Source organism: Tursiops truncatus, chromosome 1 (assembly GCF_011762595.2).
Source record: "Tursiops truncatus isolate mTurTru1 chromosome 1, mTurTru1.mat.Y, whole genome shotgun sequence".
In the NCBI taxonomy this organism is placed as follows: domain Eukaryota; kingdom Metazoa; phylum Chordata; class Mammalia; order Artiodactyla; family Delphinidae; genus Tursiops; species Tursiops truncatus.
The window spans coordinates 114332878-114356624 of record NC_047034.1 but is presented as its reverse complement, the minus strand read 5'-3'; the positions used below and the strand labels follow the sequence as shown (position 1 = coordinate 114356624).

The window sequence follows — 23747 nt, the reverse complement described above, 5'->3', positions numbered from 1 at the left end:
GGTCCTTGGCTTTGTTTTTAACAATACTAAGAAACACTAGCAAAACAGTTCCAGTCATGTTTTAACAGCAAATGAGTTTTCCACAAATTTTGGAAAATGTTTGTGGTACTAAGAGCTTTTTGGCTTAGGAACTGTTGAGGATTGTGGTTCTAGAGCTGTGGGTTAAAGGGAAGAGAGGTTGAAATAGACATAAGTCTGCTTATATCTGAAGTTTAACCTGGTGCCTAAATCCAACTGGTGGCCTGGAGCCACCAGTCCACTTTCAGCAATACATTGTTATTTAATTTTCTTCCCTTTAAATCTTTCATATGGAGATGGATAGCAAGGATCTAAAAGGGATTTGTTTTTCTACTTTCACTGAACAAAATATCAGTACACAGTTTCTCTCAAAATTAGTCTTTTTTCCCATTTAGTGAGAGAAATAGGAAGATAATCTAAATTTCTAACTTCTAGTATGAATTTTCTTCTATTCCTTGAAGCAATAAACAATGGCCCTTGCCCTTTCAAGGGAGAGATATAAGAAAGAACATTAATATTAGGTGTTTTTTTGAATCCTGTCCTTGATCATGACCATTCAGATGACAATCCTTCCTGTTTTTGCAGGAGCAAAGAGACAAGAGTAAGGAAAGTCTCAAGATCTTTCCTCCTTTGGATGCCAATATTAACTTAATGCGTAGTTAAGTGACTGAGGCCCAGGGAGGCTAGATTTCCCAATCTGTGAAGTGGGAGAATTCTCCAAAAATGATCCTTGTGAAAATGTGATGATACATGCAAAAACAATTTGTAAAGCATACAGAATTATGTAAAGGAACATGATTATTTTGACGAAAAAAAAATGATTGTTTAAGCAAATATGTGCTTTTTAAGCTAGCTGATACTATTAAGAGAACTGGGTTTGGTAGACATCTTTCCGTTCCTTGAATTACAAGTCCCTCAAGGCAATGGGTCAAGCCATGCTCATTTACGACTTTGCTAGAGCTCCTAAAATAATGATTTGCTTTTAAAAATCATCAATAAATTGATGTAGACAGAATTATCATTTTGAATATTAAGAAAGTAATGTGCTTTAAAAGAAATGTGGCATAGAAATATGTTAGAAGAGCACTTTGTTAAATTATGTAGAAGAGATAGTTTAAAGAAGTTGAAGTTATTTTAATTCAGAGGAGATAAGGGTAAAAACTAAGTAGATGGATGTATATAAGTAGAACAAAGTAAATGCAATTAAATACACTAAACTAAATAAAAGATTATTCCTTTTGAAATTATTACTTTCTACAGATTGTTATGATTTTTATTTAATTTGATATCCTGGTTAGAATTAGAGCAGCGAGAATTATGCTTTACAATTACCATGTAAAAATATAGAACACTTCATAAATTTGCACATTATTTTTGTGCAGGGACCATGCTAATCTTCTCTGTATTGTTCCAATTCTAGCCTATGTGCTGCTGAAGTGAGCACTAAAGTATATCATAATGACTAAATCTAAACAACTATATCAATGGCTTAAACAATTAGAGAAAACTGGTCTAAAATGGACCTGAAGTGTTGATGTAATAAGACATTAGGTACAGTGGTCATGTGTGGGCATTACATCTCTAGCAGGACGCTAGATGGGAGTTAATATTTTTTATCTTCATAGTAAGAAAGACTATGGAAAAATTCACCTATATCTTAGAAGGAAATTTTAACAGACCTATATTTAATAAGTCAATATAAGAATAGATATTCAACAGTGAATCCATTGAAAACTAAAGAAATATATTACCCTGGAGACTACCAAAGAAGAATAATAGTTTTAAATGTTGACTAAGTGTTAGGCAGACTACTAAATGCTTGCATGTATTATCATCATAACAAAACTATAGTTGGGACTTTTTAAATATTAATTTTATTGATAAATAATAAAACTCAGAGAAGTTCAGAAATTTATCCAGAGTCATACAATTAATAACTGATGATGTGGGGATTCAAAAATATGCCTTACTAGTTTTTAAGCCTATACAATTATCACATAACATCATTCTGGGGTTGATTCTACTTTCTGTGATCAGTCTAGCCTTTCACTGTTGGAACCCCCCCTGGAACCCCGGAACCCCCCCCCCCCTGCCGCCCCGTCACGGAGCACAGGCTCCGGACGCACAGGCCCAGCGGCCATGGCTCACGGGTCCAGCCGCTTCGCGGAATGGGGGATCCTCCCGGACCAGGGCACGAACCCGTGTACCCCGCACCGGCAGGCGAACCCTCAACCACTGAGCCACCAGGGAAGCCCCTGTGATCAGTCTTTAATGAGGCAGTCTTTAACTATGATCCAGGCTTGTGATCTCAAGTCAGCCTGTCTAGTTTGAATCCTTGGTCTGCAGCTACTTAATGTGTGATCTTGAGCTAATTGCTAACATTCTTAAGGTTCACACTTCTCATCATAAAATAGAAAACCTAATAATACTTTCTTATTGGGTCATTTGTGTACTACACTGTAAACCAAGGAAGAAAGAGGCAGCAGATAGAAAGAGTGTTGTTTTAAGCATTAATTGTAATGATAGATTTGGTTAAAAAATTAAAAACAAAAAATAAAAACACACCACTTACCATAGTATCTGGTAATAAATAAAGTTTACTTTTATTAGAAATGCTATCAACTGCTACAGTGTTCCAAATACTTATGACATTATTAAGGAAGAGAATATGGAGAAGAAAGTCAAGTGAGCCAGGGTAAAAATCCAGAGACACTTATATTGAGCAAAACAGAGGAGAAAAATAGCCAGAGAACAACAGTTAGATAGGGATCAGGAGGGTTTGGATAAAACCGTGTCAAGGAAGTTGAAGGAAGCCAAGCAGGTGTCAGCAGTGATACATACTTCAGTGGGCTTGAGGAAGAGACAATGTGAAAAGTGACATTGGGGTAAGTGGGGCATAAATGTGTTTGTGTGAGGTTGACTTGTCAAATATGTGAAAATTTACAGAGTGTATCCAAAGAGTTCTTAAACATTTTGTGTGTTAAGTCTGTTCTCCTGTGATTTAATCTAAATATTTTCATAAGAATGGCAGAATGCTAATAGATAGTATGCAAGAATATCTGACAGCACTGGCTCATAATCATGTTGGCAACTTGATTAAAATCAAATTATGGCTCATTTAAGTGAGAGTTAATAAAACAACATCTTTGTTGGCATTTGTTAATGTCTATGACATTACCACCACCTTCCTCTTGAAGTTCTCCAACTCCTTTGATATTTTTTTTTAGATCCTGATGTTTCTCATCTTTACTCCTCAGGATTTTTGCATTGACCATTCCTTCTGTTTGGATTTTTTTTTTCCTACAAACTACTCATTCTTTCAATCTTTAAAACAACTGAAAAGTCACTTTCTTTTAAAAAAATACAAAAAACAAAAGAACAACAACACACTTTATAATATAACCCTCCAGACTAGGTCTTACTCCCCTGATACACATTCATCGCTCCCTATATATTGGTTTGTTGCATGGTCAAATCGTAATTAAAACTCTATTTTTTTCTAGAGAAAAAAGATATTTTTTCTATCTTTATTTCTAGTCAGTCTTCATCCTGATTAGAAATAAAGGTCCACAAGTAGAGGAACAATGCTTATCTATTCTTAGATGACCCTCCAGTCCTTTACATATATTACTGTCTGTGGAGAAACAAAAAAAGACATTCCCCTGGACTGAGGGTCTTTTCATCATATTTTCATCTCGAAGATATAACACAGGGTCTAGCACATAAATTGTTGAATATATCCATAAATGATGTCTAACTTTCCACATCTTTAACATTCCACGTTTGCACAGAGTAGCACTGGATAGGTAGCTGGTACTCTGCTAGATACTGTACGTCATATGCTCCGGGTGTTCATCATCCAACTGAGCAAAACATAAAACCACACGTGGAACAAAACAAATGAGCAAAATAAAAATAAATGTAAAGAAAATAAATTATATTTCAGCGCTTGTGAAGTTAAAACCTGCTACTTATTTTGTCTTTGAGCATGATACATTTTTCCAAAGAAGGTATTAAAATCTCTCTATAGGCAAATATGCTAAGGTATAGAAACTCGCTATGTGAATCTCTTAGCCTGGAGTCAGGTCAGGAACACCACCTGTGAAATATTGTAAAGTAAGTATGTAATTTGACAAGCCAGGCAAGGATTTACTTATTGCAGTGTTCTAAATCTTTTGTTCTTACTTTCATCCCTCAAAGTGTTCAAAGGTAGCTAAACAGCATGCCAGATCAGGCATAGGGAGTGTAGCAATTGCAGAGTAGATATATTTGTTCACTTTGTGGGTGCATTATTTACAGCATTGTTGTTCTGGTCGTCAATTTGAATTGCATTGTTCTCGCTCTTATTTATGAATGTCATTTGCTCCCCTTGTCGTCATACCTACCTCTTCCTCTATCACTTCCAAAATCCGTAGGTGAGCACAATACACAGAGGAGGAAACACACTGGCTGTGTCTACACAGAGACAGTGAATCAGTGAAGTCAGCTAAAGGACTTTAACAAGCAATGGATCTTAGATGCCGACGGAAACCCAGGAGCAAGAGTATGCGCTAGAAGGGCAGAGTAAGGAAAAGATTTGAGGACAGGGTTTATTGAGGGACAAATATAAAAGTCAATGATCTTAAAAAATCTACGATTCTGCAAATTAATTCTAACAATCTGAATTCTTCTTATCTCTTCTAGAAGCGTTGCATTAATATGTGAATAAAAGGATAAGAATTCACCATCGTCTACACTAAAATTCTTTTTGATGTTATGAGGAAAGTAAGTCATGGTATCTCTATTACTCTAATTTCAGAATAACATTTTCTAAATAAAGCAGCAAAATCACTAGAACTCTACCTGAGTCCACTAACACTTCTCTCTCCCAATGTTCAAAATGTTTCCAGGCATTTGGTGAACCTGTAATTCCTATAAGGAAAGAATTCTTACCTCATTAATAAAACTTAGCTTTATTGAAAGCTGTTTATTGCCTTGCTAAATTGCCACCAGCTACTGCTCTTTTGACCTCATAGTGTCAGCTTTTCTTTTTCACACATGTGCACTTGATTGTTTTCATTGAAAAAGGTCTTCAGCAGTATTCAATATCTTTACCTGTTAGCAACACTAGTCTTTACTCTGGCCTGGTGCTTACAATGGAAAGAACTTACAGCACTCTAAGTGTCAGGCCCTATGCCCAAACTAGACTGCATTTATATTATAAAGAGTAAAATAATGGGTTTTTTTCAAAGGGGAAATGAAATGTGTGGTGACATAATGGGGTTTGAAAGAATAAGGATTATGGGGCAGTAAGATATAAGAAAAAGAAATGTGAGGTTATATAATAATCAAAAGGTGAAAAATGATTAAGCTGCCAATGCCAGCTTGCCTTTTTTTGAAAAACTACTTTGTTTTCCACGATTTTATGTCATCTGAGTCAGCTTTCCAAAGGAGTTTTCTAAGTTTAGACCTAAACTCAACATACTTATCCTCTAGCAACACCAACATAACTAGATAAGCAAGTGACAAATCGTTATCAAACTCAATGTGAACAGCACTTGGAGTTTAGAAAATAAAAGCTCTAAATGTTGCCTTCTAGGAGCTTAAAATCTTTCTGCAAGAAAAAATAAAGGAGAAGGAGAAAATGAGGACGAGGAAAAAATGCATGAACTGTTTAATGATTAACAAGAAAAGGAAATGTAAGTGCAAAATCCAGTTCATTGACTTAAATGTTGGTGTTATCTCAGGTTTAATTTTTGCCTCCCTGGCTTCTAATTACAAAGCATTGTTAGGTGGCAACACACAAAATCACATACAGTTTCAACGACTACCTATACCCCTTTAGCTTGATGATAACCAAATCTATATATATGTAGCCTGAATCTCACTCCTAAACTCTCCACGTGTACATCTTACTTCCTATGTAAACTCTCCATTTGCATGGATTCTAACCACATGAAAATCAGCATATTCAAAACCAAATTTGTCATTCCTCACAAACATTCTTAATATTCTTTTTTCTCTTACTACATTCTCTCTCTCTTTTTATTTTTTTAAGTAAATAACAAGAGTCATTCAAACTGGGAATTATTCCATACTGTCCCACTCCATTCCATACAATTATTTTTCTTTTTATTCCATATTTTCCAATTTATTTTAGTTCAATTCAATCAATATTTATTTTATGGCTACACTATGCCAGACAAAGCTGGAAAGAATATGGTAGAACTTATGGTCACGACATATGTTTTACAAGAAATTAAAAATATAAGGAGAGTTAGGAAACAGGAAGTAAAGTGTTGTAAAAGTATATGTAGCAAAGATATTTGGTGTAGACTTGGTGTTCTCTATAATTGTTTCTACATACTAACTCTCACTTAATGGCATGCATCTCATTCTCCCAAAAAATAGAAGCAAAGCGAGGGCTTCTATAATCACATCCACTCCTTACCATCGCCTGTGCATATAACCCCCACCTTCATCTTGCTGCTTTGTATGAACCACTCATTCCTGTATCTAAGGCCAGATCATATATCTGTATAGGAAGTTCCATTTCTGAAACCTATTCAAAGAATCTCTCTGGCAATTCTTCCATGTCTTTTGCATCATCATCATCTTTCTTACTACTGGATCATGTTCATCAAGCGATTTCCACAAGCAGCCACAAAAGTGTGACTCAGAGATTATTTGCAGGGCAGTGGTCATAGATGTGCTTGGAAAGAGGAGCTAGACATTTGTCGGCAAAAGTTCCAGTGTTGTCTCTAGGGATTACTGTTTCTCTTATTGGATTCTGTGCAGGCTCTTGGATGCTAAGAAGTAGAGGGAGATTAATCAACAGAAACCTTGGTGGGCTGGATAATAGGATGACCCTCTCAATGATGCTTAAGTATAGTTTACCAGGGTCACAGGACCATGCATGTCAGAAGGGTAGGAGCTTCAGAATCCCTGGGGGATCAATTGATAGTGCTTGGGAATTGGTACCTTTGGAGGATTGAAAGGCTCTAGTGCCAACTAAGCAAAATAAATGCAGGAGGCAGAGGAGGGGGAGAACCCCTGTTGTGCCAGGCATAGATGGTCTGGGAGTCCTGAAGTGAAGAACTGGGTTAATTTGGAAGCTCAGGGCAGTGGATAAAATATGTATCTCAATATTTTGACCAACAGAACCACTTTTCCAGTGCATAATGAGTGTGTATCAGTACTGCCTATCTATCTATTATTCCGTGGATTTACTTATTCATATTTCCTTACATCTGCCTTCTCCCACAATAGAAGGCAGCTTCCATAAGCTTTGGTAAATGTTATACCCCCCAATACCTTAAAGTGTGCCTGATACATAGTTCGTTCTTTTTTTTTTTTTTTTTTTTTTTTTTTGGTACGCGGGCCTCTCACGGTTGTGACCTCTCCCGTTGCAGAGCACAGGCCCCAGACGCGCAGGCTCAGCGACCATGGCTCACGGGCCCAGCCGCTCTGCGGCATGTGGGATCTTCCTGGACCGGGGCACGAACCCATGTCCCCTGCATCGGCAGGTGGACTCTCAACCACTGCACCACCAGGGAAGCCCCATACTTTGTTCTTGATATATATATTTGTTGAAGGAATGAACTGGTGAATGCCTTCTTGAGGAATGTCATTTAAGACTTGAAAATGAAGAAACATTAGCCAGGAAAAATAAACAGGGGGTGAGTGACTATTGCTGGAAGTGAGAATACTGTATGTGAAATTTCAGAAGCAGAAATAGCATGATGCGTTCAGAACTCGAAAGAAACTCATATGCCTGGAGTTAAATAACAAAGGTGAGAGGCTGGTGGTTAACATATCATGGGAACGTTGTAAACCATGTAAAATATATTGGATTTTATTACATAGTTAAGTGGAAGCCATAAAAGGATTGTCATCAGGAAATGGCATTATCAAATCTCTACCTCAAACATTCTTTGTGTGAGAAGCAGTATGAAGAATGGACTGAAGTGGTGCAAAAATGAGTGAAAGAAGAGAAAGAAACCAGATCATGATTTCTTGTCTAGTGTGGTAGCAATGAAGGTGGAGAGAATCAAATAGTTTTGACAGTTATTTAGGAAATAAAACAGAGGACATAATTAATGATTGGGTGTGAATGTGGATGTGAAGAAGTGATGAAGTAAATGTTTGAGCAACTGCATGGAAGGTGTTGTTATTAACTGACATAAAAGACTGGATATTGGACATCCGTGAGCAGGAAATTTGACTAAGTTATGTACATTTTGAGGCTGAGATTCCTTTTGGACAGTAAATCAGTGAAGTACGCAATTCGATAGTCAGATGCAAAACTCAAGAGAGAACAGAGCTGGAAGTTTATATTTGAGAGTCACCAGCATATAGGAGATAAATTTCTAAGAATGATTAAAATTCCTAAAGGATAGTCTAGAGAATGAGAAGATAAGAAAGCTTAGGCAGAGCTCTAAAGGATTTTTAACTTTTTTTTAATTTTAAGACTTATTTTGATTATTTTATAATCATGACAATTTAGTATTGACATAATGATGGACAAATAGATCAATGGAACAGAAGATAAAGTCTAACCATGAAATATATAGTCAATTGAATTTTTTACAATTTAAATATTATATGTCTAGTAGTGTGTGTGTGAGTATGTGTGTGTGAGGGGGAGGCATGTGTATACATATGTTTGTATTTATTCTGCTTAGTGAGTTTGAATCTGTGGTTTGGTGTTTGTCATTAATTGGGGAAAAATTTTAGCTGTTGTTTGTTTTTTCCAGCTTTACTGAGGTATGATTGACAAATAAAAATTGTATATATTTAGGTTGTACAATGTGATATCTTTCTTTAAGATGAACAGTGTCATGATTTAACATACATATACACTGAAATGATTGCTATGTCAAGTTAATTAGTACATCCATCACCTCACATAGTTACCTTTTGTGTGTGTGGTGAGAACACTTAAGATCTACTCTTTCAGGAAATTTCAAGTATACAATACAGTATTATTAACTATAAACACCATGCTATACTTAGATCTCTAGGATTTATTCATCTTATAACTGAAAGTTTATATCCTTTGACTAACATCTCCCCATTTCCCCCACCACTGGCACCCACCATTCCACTCTCTGCTTCTGTGAGTTTGACTTTTTTAGATTCTATATATAAGTAAGATCATACAGTATTTATCCTTCTGTGTGGCTTATTTTACTTAGCATAATATACTCCAGGTTCATCCATGTTGTTGCAGATGATAAGATTTCCTTCTTGTTTGCAGTTGAGTAATATTCCTATCTATCTATCTATATCACATTTTCTTTATCCATTGATGGATATTTAGTTTGTTTCCATGTCTTGACTATTGTGAAAATTGCTGCAATGTATGGAGGTTAAAATAGAACTGCTATATGATCCAGCAATTCCACTGTGGGGTATTTATCAGAAGAAAATAAAAACATTAACTTGAAAAGATATATGCACCCCATGTTCATTAAATCATTATTTACAATAACAAAGATATGGAAACTATCTAACTGTCCATCGTTAGAAAAATGGAAAAAGAAACTTGTGCATATACATATATATATATATATATATATATATATATATACACACACACACACACACACATATATATATATATATAATGGGATATTAATCAGCTGTAAAAAAGAATGAAATCTTGCCATTTGCAATAACATGAATGGACCTTGAGGACATTATACTAACTGAAATAAGAACAAGCTCTTAGATATAGAGAGTACATTGGTGGTTGGCAGACGTGAGTGGAAGAAATGGGTGAACTTTTTTTTTAGTTTAAATAAATTGAAAAAAAAATTAAATGGACAAGGGACTTGAATAAATACTTCTTTGAAGAAGACATACCAATGGCCAACAAATACATGAAAAGGTGCTCAATATCACTAATCATCAGAAAAATACAATCAAAACCATGATGAGATATCATATCACATCTCTTAGGCTGGCTATGATCAGAAAGATAAGAAATAAGAAGTGTGGAGAAAAGGGAACCCTTGTACACTATTGGTGGGAATATAGATTGGGCCAGTCATGAGAGGAAGCAGTAAGGAGCTTCCTGGAAAATTAAAAATAGAATTACTCTATGATCCAGTAATTCCACTTCTGGATATATATCAAAGGAAATGTAATTACCATCTCAAAGAGGTATCTGCACCTCCAAAAAAGGATAATATTTAAGAGTTGGATAGATACAAGTATATAGGTGAATACAGTTTATGAAATAACATCTTAAAGAAGTTGAGTAAAGATGGAGTCTGTTGATAAATGCAGTTGGGACAACTGGGTAACCATATGACAGAAGAAAAAAATTGGTACTACAGATCACACTAAACACCAGGTAGAATTCAAATACATCAAAGATCTAAACGTGAAAAAAAAAAGAAAAGAAAAGAATTCATACAAGTACAAACAACACTGTTTATCTGAATCTAACACATGCTAGTCAACATGCTGATGGCAAATTGTCAGATAGAGGGAGCCTATATTCCATTATATTAAATGGAAATAATAATAATACAATTGGCCCATCCAAAACCTCCAGCTAATTTCCCCAGATGTCAATAAACACTCTAAAACAGCAATAGAACAATTCTCCATGGGCTTTTGCAGAACAGAAAGCATTTAAAACATCAGTTACCTAATAATTTAACACTTAATGAACTTATTATTTGGTGTGTTGGTGTTCTGCATGCAGTGATACCTGTGGTATTCAATACAAATTTTCCTTTATTTCTATACTGCAATGAACATAATCTGTTATATAAATAAACTCCATTAAATACTTTGTTTCAAACATAAAAAAACTAAAAAAAACACTTAGCAAAATAAACAAAAATGACAATTTCAAAAACATGGCATTTACCACTTGAAGAAATGCTCCAGGGAGACTTCATAGAAGAAAGACATAGAATCTACGGGCACTGTTACAGCGGTGGTGGGTAAAGGTTAGTGAGAGTTAGAACACATAAACATTTTTGGCAGGAGGTGTGATCCTACAGGCACTGCAGCTAAGACATGACGACAGTACACTCCACATTCTCTAACCAATTCTCATGAATTTACTGTAATGTTTTTGCTATGACACATATGTAAGTTCATCACAGCAAATTTTCATTTCAGATGGTTTGGGGTAAAAAATAAAAACTACCAAATTTGATACATTAACAATAAAAACAATATGAAAAATAAACTGCATGACAAAGAAAAATAAAGATGGGTGAGATGTCAGATGGAAAGATAAATACTGTGTGGTATCACTTATACATGAATTTCAAAAAATACAACAAACTAGTGAGTATAACAAAAAAGACGTAGACTCACAGATATAGAGAACAAACTAGTGGTTACCAGTGGGGAGAAGGGGAGGGGCAATAAGAGGAGTAAGAGTGGGAGGTACAAACTATCAGGTGTAAGATAGACTCAAGGATGTGTTATGCAATAAATGGAATATAGCCAATATATTGTAGTAACTGTAAGTGGAAAGTAACCCTTAAAAATTGTACAAAAATAAGGAAAATTAAAGAAACATCATGAAGAAAATAAAACATAAAAGTGACAAGAGCCAACTGAGAAAAGATATCTGCCACCCATGTCACAAAGCTTTAATTTCCTTAATAGAGAAAGAAACTTTGAGTAATTGTTAAGAACAAGACCAAAAAAATAGAAAAATGGCAAAAAATACAAATTTTTCATAAGCAAATATATATATATATATATATATATATATATATACCCTTTCAACAGATAAAAAGATGTTCCACCTCCCTCATATAAAAGAAATACAAATTAAAACTATACTGAGATATAACATTCTTCATATACCAAATTGGCTAAAATCCAAATATTTGTTGGCAAAGATGTGCGAATACACTTCCGTATATTATTGCTCTTGTTGTAAAACTATGCAGAAGAGTATTGGCTATATCAATAAAAATTACTAACACACATAATCTTTGGCACAGCAACCCCAATTTGAGGAATCTAATTGGGATATATATATACAATGAAGAAATATGAAATGGTATATGTATAAGGTTATTTATTGTGGCATTGTTTATACCAGCAAACATTGAAAGCAACTTACATATCCAGCTGAAGAAACTGGTTGTTTTACTTGGCAGATCTATGCAACCTTAAAAAATAATGTACTAATATAAAGAGAAATCCAGGATATATTGCAAACTTAAGAAAGCAAAGTACAGCATTTTGTGTATCATATACTAATTTCTAGATAAGTAAGAGGAAAAACAATACACATGCTATCATGTTTAAATTAGCAAAACACACACATTCATAAGGATCATCAATTGTCTAATAAAAATAAGAGTAGGGAAAAATTGTGGTAGAGGGACATCAATGAAAACAGGATTTCTCTATGTATATCTTTTCTATAACATTTTAACTTTAATCATGTGTTGTACTAATTATTTTTAAATCCTGTAGATGAAAAACAAAAGAAACAGATGAACCTGACCTTATAAGAAATAAGTGATAAAGACACAGAAAAAAAATCTACTTAAGGGGTGTTAGGGCACAATATATTGAATAAACTTAATAGTAGAATACATATTAATTAAATTCACTAAATAAATAAATCCAAACTTAATTTATTTTATAAATAAAGCAAATAAAAAGATAAAATAATAAATCAAAGACATCAAATAAAAACTCTAAAATGTTAAAATCATAAACAAATTGTCTGACATCTTGAGTAGAAGCAGACTTTTTCAATTAATTGACAATTATAGAACTATGGCCATCTTCATTTGAAAACATCCTTAAATTCATGTAGTCCATTCTCATCTAAAAGGAAGAGAAAAAGTTACATTGATTTGAGGTTAAGTGACATTGAGACTGTCCCTATCTTGGTTAAAATGTCTTATTTGGTGATTCTTTGATACTTTGTCAAACAGAATCCCTAATACTGGAGGTAATGTGCTGCTTTATATGAATAAGATCGTGAGTAAGAAAGTGACTCTGAAGTAACATAAATGTCCATAAATAGAGGGATGGATAAAGAAGATGTAGTACATATATACAATGGAATATTACTCAGCCATGAAAAAGAATGAAATAATGGCATTTGCAGCAACATATACGGACCTAGAGATTGTCATACTGAGTGAAGTCAGACAGTAAGAGACAAATATATGATAACACTTCTATGTGGAATCTAAAAAAAGAATGGTACAAATGAACTTATTTACAAAACAGAAATAGAGTCACAGAGGTAGAAAAGAAACTTATGGTTACTGGGGGAAAAGTGGTGGGGAAGGGGAGAGATAAATTGGGAGATTGGGATTGACATATACATACTACTATACATAAAATGGATAATTAATAAGGACCTACTGTATAGAAGGGAGAACTCTTCTTAATACTCTGTAATGAACTATATGGGAAAATAACCTAAAATAAAGTGGATATATATATACATATATATATATATATATATATATATGTATATATATATATATAATTGATTCACTTTGCTGTACATCTGAAAATAACACAAAATTATAAATCAACTATACTCCAATAAAAATTTTAAAAAAATATATCTTTACCAAAGTATGTCCTCTCATTCTGCCATAATTTCAAACTATTAGAATATTAAGAAAAAGCTTAGTTTACTATTTTACATAATCCATGAAAATGTCAATTTCACAGCAAAAGAAAGTCAACTTCAGTTATTTAATCTGTTAAGACATTAAATATTTTGTTAATTTTGAAAATAAATTACGGAAAGTGGTCTTATAAGCTACACCAAAGTCTAATGTATCATTCTTTTATGAATTTATTAAACAAATATTTGTGAACTACTCATTTTGCACAAAGGACTGAACCATGAAAACAAAATACCCGAAGTTCCTGTACTTGTGGAACTTATACCCTTTGGGAGGAGACAATTAATGAACAGATAAGCAAATCCATTTATAACATATCTGGTGATGCTAAAAATTAGAAAAATAATGAGTCAGGCTAAAAGAACTTTTAATGACTGTGTGGTGAGACACTGATATATTTGGCAGGACATTTAGAGTGGACTTCTCTGCTTGGATGACACAAATGAAGAGGGGGAGCCCAGGTTTGCAGATACCTAAGGAATTGCTGTTTCAGTCCTAAGAAAGAGCATGGGTAAAGGCCCTGAGACCAGGGTATTCTTAGTATATTTGAAGATCTTCAATAATTCAGAGTGGTTAGACTACTATGAACTGGGGAGAGTGGTGAGAGTTGAGATCAGAACTATCCCTTGGGACCACATTGACCAGTACCCACAAGGACATGGTGTCAAGTTTGGATTTTTCATTTCCAATTTGATAAGTTAAAGATTTCCTATTTTGAAACAAATACAGCATTATAAAATCACAAAACACAATTTTTTTTTAAATTTCTGCTAGAAGCAGATGAAATTACAGAATAGAAAAAGCAGAAGATTCTAGAGTCAATATCTTCTTTTTAAATTCACTACTTATCTGAGGACTAACTCTATGGTAAATTCCGAACTAGGCAATTTTAGTACAATAATGTTAGTTAATGAAGAAAATTACATCCCAATACACAATTTATTTACTGTTTATACAACCATTGGTTCATGTAAATCTGCAAGGGAAGAACATATCTGTATAGTCCACTCCTACCCAGAGAAACTCCTTAGCTATACTAGAAAATTGCTTCTAGGATTAGGCTCATTTTACTAATCTAGGCAATAGATTTTGAACTCACCAAGAAATCTACAAGTAAAACCTCACAGCAGGTGCAGCTGCAGGTGGCAGCGAAGCTTTCCAAATAGCCACTGAATCTGTCAGTGCAGAAGATCTTATGGCATCTGGCAAGTATCTCTAATGGACAGGAGTTGCTTTGGGGCAAAAAAAAATTCTCTTTTATGTACAGAGTCAGAAAAAATGCTATTAAGTTTTTGTTTGTTTGTTTAGTTCCAAAAAATGGCAGATATATATATTTTTTCCTTTTGAAAGAAGTCTAAGGATGTTTCTTTAAAATAAATTAAAATTGTTATCTGATGACTTATGCTGAAATGGATCTTCATTACATTTGTAATTACTGGGTAATTTATATAATGATTCAAATAATAGTTATAACTTTAATAGCATATGTCTGGAATGTGTATCATCCAGCCTGAGACATTACGTACAATTACAGTTCTCCTAAAATGTAAAACATCATCTTCTGACAGCTAGAAAGATCAGTCAGAGGCAAACAAATGGAGGAAAGCCCTTCAAAGGTTTACACTGGTAAAAAAGAGGAGTGTTGTGAAGTGGTGTTACTTGAGAAGAAAAAGTTTCTTCCTGACCACTCATTGACTTTAACCAGTGGGTGGTGGTGTGGGTGTGAGACAAGGTAGTAGGATAAAGGTCATGCATGCCCCTAGGATTTCTGCAAAATTAAAAAAATCAAACTCCCAAGGAAGTGCTGTGAACTTTTATTTCTGCTTTTTCTTTTTTTTTGGAATCACACATTTGAATTACCATGGGCTATTACAGTTTGGGTACTGCTGGCTTTGCTCCATCTTTTTGCTCTTGAATGGCAAAGAAGGCATTATTAATGCAAAGATTTGAGAGGAACTGGTTCCCGGCTACTGCCCTTCTCCTTCGCTATTCCCTCTGGCTCCTTGGGTCTATGTTAATACAGAAGTCCCCACGGCATCATCAAGGGGTATTGTTGCTGTTAATTTATACAAGCTATTGAAGAAATTATATCTTTTGAGTATATCATCGTGAAATTATTTTTAATGATTATAGAAATATAAATCCTTAATTGTGCTTATTAAATCTAAGATGTTGGAACACATTTTAAGGAACTGGCAGTAATAACAGTGGTAAACCGCAAGGCAAAATAGTTAGGCAAATATGAATTAGAGTTATGAGAAAAATCTGCCTAAACATAAAATCATTCTGTTTATCTCTTTAAAAACAGAAAGAAAAAAGGGGAAAAACATGTTATAGGTTTAGAAACATAGTAAAGAAAATTTTAAATAGAAGTGATGAATTCTGAGAATCTCAAGAATCAAAATCTTAGGTTGAGTTCTCACCTCTTCTGGGCCCTAAGCGTCCACCAACTTAGTTCACCTTTCTAGGAATAAATTGTGAGGGAAAAACAACTCATTGTGTTAATTGTTTGTTCACAGAATTTATGAAGAGAACCAAGAGTGTTTCCATCTCCTGAAAGTGTTTTAAAGTTTGAAAACTTGGTAGATTCTAGAAGACATTTGTCATTCAGTTTATAAAATTTTGAAAGGAGTTCAAATTTGGTCCACTAATTTTTATATGTAATAGTGCAGTATCATTCAGCATCACATAAAAATAATGTTAGGAGAGGCTTCAGGTATATAACATGAAGCTTAGTAAATAAATTAAAATAGAAAATGGAAAAAATTGGTCACTGGAGCTTAGTGTAGAATTTAGAGCATAATCGATTTTATTATAATTAAAGAAGCATAAGATAGGGATGAGAAAGGTGATAAAGGAGATAGGATGGTCTAGATAAAGAAAAATACTAACTTATAAACCTACATTCTCTATGAGCAAAAATATTGCCAGCTGGAAACATACAAAAGACATATTGAATGTTACTGAAATCCAGGTGCTAGTGATTTTCTTTCTAAAAATTCACTCCATATGTGCAATGGCTTATGGTACTCAATACCCAAGGACACTTCTCAGAAAAGGAAGAAATAACACTTATTACCTAAGTTGAATATATTCATTTTAAATAAACCATTCTTATTTAACATAAAGCATGTTTTAAATGCTTTAATTTTGCTTTCTGGAAAAGACATGAATTTTATGATTATTTACTTATAATTATTCCAACATTCTAATCACATGAAACATTCACAATGAATGTGAATGTATGAATGAGCTTAGAGAAAAAGACAAAACCTGGCTATTATATGTGCAGTGAAGATTCAAGTTAGTAACAGTTTGTGAAAGTCTTATAACTCTAGTGTCTGTAAAAATTAGGATAATTTATTTTATCTTCTTTATTATGGTATATAATTATATACAGACAATTATAGCTTATATTATAAATACACACATATTTGTTATAAAATATAATTTAATGAAGCCACCACTCAGGTCAATAACTAGAAAATTGCCAAATTTTAGCGACTACCTATGTTCCCCTAACCCATAATGACCCTCCACCCTGGATTTTGTGATTGCAATTCCCCATTGCTTTTGAAAACAATGAAAACTAAACAAGAAACTTAGTTCAATCAAATGATTCACCTTGTCTTTATTTCCTATCAATTCAAAATGCCTGACATAACTGGCACTATTTCATAGAGCTAAGAGCCTGCAGACATGACTAGGGATTGTTCAGAGATGGGGACATATTATAACACAACTTTAAGTCAGTTGATGACACTTAAACCCAATCTTCTCTTACCTTATTCATGACGCTGAAGTTTCATACCAACCTCATACCAGAACAAGCAAAAAACAATTTGTAAGCAAAACTGTTTTTCGACATGAGACCTACAGGGTGACATATTCTCCTCCTCCCTGTAGATGATGCAGCCATCCCTTTGGAAGAGTCTCAGAAACTGTGTACTGTGTAAGAACAATAGACCCCTTCTATCAACTCCATCTGTTTCACGTGAGAACAAGGCATTACTGAGTGTTGCTGGGGAGCTTTAGGCCCCAGATAGATAATTTTTCTGAGAGTCCTCCTTCATAGAAAATGAAAGAATGCACAACTCCTTGTTTGTTATGTCTTCGACAACACCCCTCAAAGGAAAAAAAAAAAGTAAGAAAGATTTTTAATAGAATTATACAGAGAAACAAGTGAGTGAACATTTAGGCAGAGGCTTTATATATCAAAGTAAAAAAATTTTTTTTTTACTCTGTGGGCTGCTTGAACATACAGAGTCTACATGATTTTTCCCAGAGAGTAATACATGAGAGTTATTATGATAATTTTCTGGCAAATGGCAGTTGTATTTTATTGTCATAAAAATCAGTATAATATGATAATATTATGACAAATCAGTGTTTTAAGTGCACTGGGATTTTTTTTAATTTTCAAAAATGTGCCATATGGGGTAATAGTAGTCCTGTGTATAGGGCAGTCTTTTGTGAATGTTCATATATATTATCTCATTTAATCAATACAAGTATCAGATAAGGGTGGTATTGATGTATTTAATTTTCAGGCCAAGTTAAGAGAGGAGTTAAATGATTTACCCAAGATCCCAGAAAAGATAAAGAATAGTGTAATATTTATTTTCAGGCAGTGCTGTACTGGTTTATATTTAACAAGCTCTGGCTGTTGGGGGTGGGAAGGATGAGGGATGAGAGCTGTCAAATGATGGCATTTGACAATTTTCGTGGTGTAAATACTCTCACCATGGCAGATTTCGCACTACCTGCATGATGTCAGAATGAAGAATTTGGAAGTGTGTTTTAGTAGCAAAGCATTATACAGTATTTATACCATAAAGAGGCAATAGACACAAATAGCATCAAGAATATAGAAAATGGTAAAATGTAGTAAAAAAAGATGATTTTTGAGTGTTCGTTAATTTTTTAATATAATCATTTAATTGTAAGTTTTATAGTTTAAGTTTTAATTATGCATGAGTTTAATAATCAGGTACCAAAACTTCTGAAAATTTAATAAATCAGCTCTCATAAACTAGTATGAGCTGGCTTTAGACCACCACTATGCTCAGGTCTCTTTACAGATCCCAAGTCCTTTCATGATGTGATAGTTGGCTTTGATATAAATGTATTGTGTTAGAGCAGAACATAGAGAAATGACCTTGGCATTAACAGACCTCGCTTGAACTTGGCACCACCACCAGCCAACTTGTGATCAAGGGCAAATTATTTCACCTCTCTGGCTCCTAACAGTTTCTATTTGTTGAAAAAGAAGTTTCAGGTTTCTGCTTTCAAAATGTGAAGCTATTTAAAACTTCTTTATTTACTATCCTCAGAACATTTTCTTTGTCCTGTTAAAGGAGAAACACTCTAGTAAAAGTGGAAAGTGGGGCTGGGGAATTTTTTTTTTTTTTTTTTTTTTTTTGTGGTATGCGGTCCTCTCACTGTTGCGGCCTCTCCAGTTGCGGAGCACAGGCTCCGGACACGCAGGCCCAGCGGCCATGGCTCACGGGCCCAGTCGCTACGGGCACGTGGGATCTTCCCAGACCGGGGCACGAACCCAAGTCCCCTGCATCGGCAGGCGGACTTCCTACCACTGCGCCACCAGGGAAGCCCCAAGGGGAATTTTTTATATGTCTGGTACCACATGTGCTCCTTAGAAGACTCCAAGGAACCCCTAATTTCTAAAGATTTCCTGCTATCATACTCTATGATAGAATACGTTTGGTCAAAACAATTACACTGTGATGGATGTTATACTACAAAACCTATTTCAAATCACCTTCTAGGTAGGATACTTATGATTTACTGTTGTGCCTTAGTTGCCCTTAATAGTCTAAACTAAACTCAAACAATGAAAGCTAACATTTCCAACCAGAACACCTGATTTTTCCTCCACTCTCCTTCTCTCCTCTGATTTCCATCTCAGTGAATGGAGCTACCATTCACCCTGTTTCTATGGATAAATCTTTGCTATCATCCTGACTTCTCCGTTATTCTCACACTTAACCTCCAATCTGTCAGCAAGTTGACTTGCTGCTATCGTCAGTTTCTCATTCATTTATTAAAAAAAAAAACCAAGTTGCTGGCCAACTACGAGGTGTCAGGTAGAGTTCTAGGTTTTACCAATAAACAATGAATAAAACAAAAACCTTGCTCCCAGGAAACTTTTATTCTGGTACAAGAAGACAGAAAATGGAAAAGTAAATGAAAAGTAAAATGGAGAAAGTGGCTGGAAACTGACAGGAAGGGATGGTAGTTTGGTGGACGTTCTTTCTGCTGAGGTAAAATGAGAGCAGCGGCCTGAGTGGAAAAGAAGATATGCTCTTTGGGATATCTGAGGAAAGTTTGCTCCAAGGTTCAGGGCTAAGGATTTGAGGTGGGGTCATGCTTGGTATTTTTGAGGAACAGAAAGAAACTGGTACATTTGGACAAGAACTCAATAGGAGATAAGGAAAGAGGGGTGACAGTCACAGCCATGCAGACTATGGTAAGAATATAGAGGATAAGAACTTTGTTTGATTGTTTTAATTTTTAATGGAGGTCTTTTTTTTTTATAAATTTATATTATTTTTGGCTGTGTTGGGTCTTCATTGATGCACGCGGGCTTTTCTCTAGTTGCAGCAAGCAGGGGCTACTCTTCATTGCAGCGTCCGGGCTTCTCATTGCGGTGGCTTCTCTTGTTGTGGAGCATGGGCTCTAGGTGCGCGGGCTTCAGTAGTTGTGACACACAGGCTCAGTAGTTGTGGCACGTGGGCTCTAGAGCGCAGGCTCAGTAGTTGTGGTGCACGGGCTTAGTTGCTTGGCAGCATGTGGGATCTTCCTGGACCAGGGGTCGAACCCGTGTCCCCTGCAGTGGCAGGCGTATTCTTAACCACTGCGCCACCAGAGAAGCCCTTTTAATGGAGGTCTTAAACAGTGTTGTTGTCTTGAGTTATTTTTGTAAAGGATCACTCTGGTTGATGAGTAAATACAGATTGACAGGAGGGGACAGAAGGCTTTATTTTACAGCAGTAAGTTAGAAGCAGTTGGTGTTTGCTGAAATAATTCAGCCAAGCAAGTAAGGGTGGTGTCTTTAACCAGGGTGGAAACAGTGATGATGCTAAGAAATGATCAGTTTCCAATTATATATTAAAAAAATATACCCTACATCAGTAGGCCTTTGAATGGGACCCTAACTTCATTTTGTCATACGCTTTTCTTTGCTTCATTTGATTCATCCACACGGGACTCCTATTTTACAAACTCTCCAAAGCACTTAGCTGCTTCAAGCCCTTTGAACTTGGTATTTTCTCATTCTGGAAAGCTGGTTTTCCCAGCAGTCTAGTGATTTGCTCTCCTTTGCTCCATTTAAGCCCTTTCTCAAATGCGCCCCCCCCCCGATAAACACCTTCACTTTCTATCTCATCTAAAATACCAGCCACCATCATTCATTATCCCTCATTTTACTTTAACTTTTCAGCGTAGCACTTAATGATACTACTTCAAATATATTATGCATTTATATTATGTTGTGGGTCTCCCTCATTTCATGGCAATTTGTTTTGTTCACCACTGTTAAAACTAAATCCAACTTTCTAAAACATTGTGTCATTTCCACCTTTACAAACTTGAATCATTCTATATTTCCTAAAATTCTGATGGTCATATGACACTGATAAATACAATGACCACATCCTGGTATCACTATCCAATCACTCAATTTCTTCTAACACTCAGTTTTCAAATTTCACTAAGGGAGAAAAAAATCCTGCATAAACCTACTTTTTTGGCAGTTAGACCCTGAGATAATATCCTTCAAGTGTCTGTATTTCAACATGCATTTGCACAGAGCCAGGTCCCTGTTCCCAGCCCAATTTGCCTAGATCTCACCTTGCTATTCAAGGCATAAGGATGCAAACAGCGAAGCAGATTGACAAGAGCTAAATTGTTACAATTGTGCTTGGCTTCGGCATGAAGGGAAGTATTGTATACACTGGAAATGTCAGTATTAAAAAATGTTTGCTCTTTGAGCTTTTATGCTGGGGGGATTTGAGATGCACTTAGCTCAGTAGATTTTGTCCACGAAAAGCACTTTTGTTGAAAATCTGCTTTTCTCCTGGTTGTTATTATTAACCAAACAGCCTGCTTTTGTCAAAATTGTAAAGCAGTGGCTGTTTCTCTTTCCTCTCTCAACTCCCATTATATTTCCTGGCTTCTTTTACCTTCCTTCTCTTTTCATAATGAACTCACCTTGCTTCTTGACCACCACCAATATCAACTCCGATTTCATTATTATATGCATTTAGTTTCTGGTGAATTAGGCAAAAAAATGACATAAATAAATGACTTATTCTAAGCAGTGATAACCTGACAGCACACTCTAATTCAAGGCCTTCATAGCCTGCACATTCATTTTTGCATCTCCAAGGTCATTTTTTGATCCAGCTTTGGTTTCAGACAATGTGAAGAATTTAGGTTTTGTTTTGTGTGACTTTAATCTAGGCTACACTCTTTAAGGGAGAGGAGAGACAGATGTAGGAGAATTGAGACACATTCATGTAGCCATGTTTTACTTACTAGAGGGGAAAATGAAAGAAGCTGATCTCAGGCCCCTTAAAGACTCTCAGTGCCATCCAAAGGAATATTTAACATGTGAGCACTGGAAATGCGGCTACTGCAAATGAGGATATTAATGTTTAACTGTATTTCAGTTTAATTTGTTTACATTTAAATGAGCACACATGGCTAGTGGTGACTGCATTGGACACTACCACGACAAGGGATAGAGGGATTGACCTAATGGAGTCAAGGAACAGGAATACATGATTTCCAGTCCCTTTATTTCTAGGAGATACAATTCGAAGGAATGGACACTGTCTTGCTACTTTTTGCTAACTTCTTACTTTGAGTTCCCACTAAATATTGCTAAATGTAGGAAAGGGTAGGCTAGTATTAGCCATGTATGCCTGAGAGCTTCTAGATATATCCTACCATAAGGAAACATGCTGTTACTTAGAAAATTCTGATGGTATTTCCTTTGGATATGATAACTTCCTGTTTTATGCTGTTTTCATTTCTCTTTACTTGCCTGTCCTGAGAAATGTTTTATTTGAAATGAATAAACAAACAACCCATTAGCGAATCAATTACTTTGTAACTCAGTAGCAATTTTCATTCATGGTTATAATCTACCTTTGCTGAAATTATTTTTTTCTTGTTTATAACACTAATCCTTCGTCATGTATATTCAGTCTAGAGACTTAACTTGTTTAACATGATAATAAAAGTCAGCATGCACTAACACTGTGCATACTTCTAAGTGCTTTGGATATAAATTTATTTTATACTGCAAAGTAGATATTATTATTATCTCATCCTATGGATTGGAAAATAATATGCTGTTTTACCCACAGCCTTACGATTTGAGGACAAATATTTCAACTATATAAGAAATGTTGTAAGCTCTTTACTTTTACATATATTGTATATCTCAGCTGTTACAAACTTAATTGTTATTTGAGAAAAGTTGATAATATTAATCCAATATTGAAATATAAATTAAGGACTCTGACTGAAAAAAACATTTTTTCTTTATTTAATTCATTGAGTATATTTAGTCATGTGTATTATGCATTTCTGTCAGGGATGTGATAGGACAAAAAGATTATCAACTACTTTAGAAATTTTGGGGAATATTGTGCCTAATAGTTTTCAAAGCAAATAGAAGAGAGACACCTCAGTGATTTCAGCCGAGCTAGTCACACAATTTTTATGAACTACCTATGTTTTACTCTAGTTGCTGAATCCTGACTTTCCCTTATTGTTTCCTTAATGATTTTATTCATTAATTTCTATTTTCCTCGATTTACTATTTTTGCTCATTACATTGTGTAAGGCCCTGATAACCTATAGATAAAATATCTACAAACCGTGATTTAAGATAGTCATAATCTAGTAGGAACAATCGACACAATAGAACCATTTACTTAGGAAATATTTTAGACTGAACTAAAATAAGATGATTAAAATACATTTATTTTAGAAATTAATAAATAATCATATCACTTTGTGATATTGCTATAGTCAAATATTCTAATGGATAATCTCGTAGATTTAATCTTC

General features: G+C 34.8%; 1 non-coding gene across 1 annotated transcript; it reads right to left on the bottom strand.

Annotated features, from left to right (window-relative positions):
* Nucleotides 1–1355: 1355 nt before the first annotated feature.
* Nucleotides 1356–1462, bottom strand: LOC117309703 (U6 spliceosomal RNA). The gene has a single exon (XR_004524018.1). It is a non-coding gene; the product is annotated as a U6 spliceosomal RNA (small nuclear RNA).
* Between the last annotated feature and the right edge of the window lie 22285 nt (nucleotides 1463–23747).